A 343-nucleotide genomic window follows, 5' to 3' on the forward strand; every position below is an offset into this window, starting at 1 on the left:
ACGTATGTGCGCCTCGCTCACAATACTTTGTATGTATAAAAATATTTTATTTTCAATTTATACGCAATGTCAATGATGATTCGCCCAATCATGAGATGTTGTGTGTCGTATTGGTGGACGCATGTTTGTTACACTATGTGATTATTGAATAAAAGAGGGATGACACTACCAGTATCAGTATGAGTGCATATGGGGGACGAGAGCAAACAAGCTGGTAGGACGAACAACGACCACTTAATGAGCCGAGCATACTTTCCAAAAACATTGAAAACTGATTCATCTTAATAAGAAAAACTTATTCGAGGGCTATCCAGAAGCCATCTGAGAAGCACTCGTCAGTACT

The sequence above is a fragment of the Glossina fuscipes genome, unplaced genomic scaffold (genome assembly GCF_014805625.2).
Source record: "Glossina fuscipes isolate IAEA_lab_2018 unplaced genomic scaffold, Yale_Gfus_2 112, whole genome shotgun sequence".
NCBI classification, from domain to species: domain Eukaryota; kingdom Metazoa; phylum Arthropoda; class Insecta; order Diptera; family Glossinidae; genus Glossina; species Glossina fuscipes.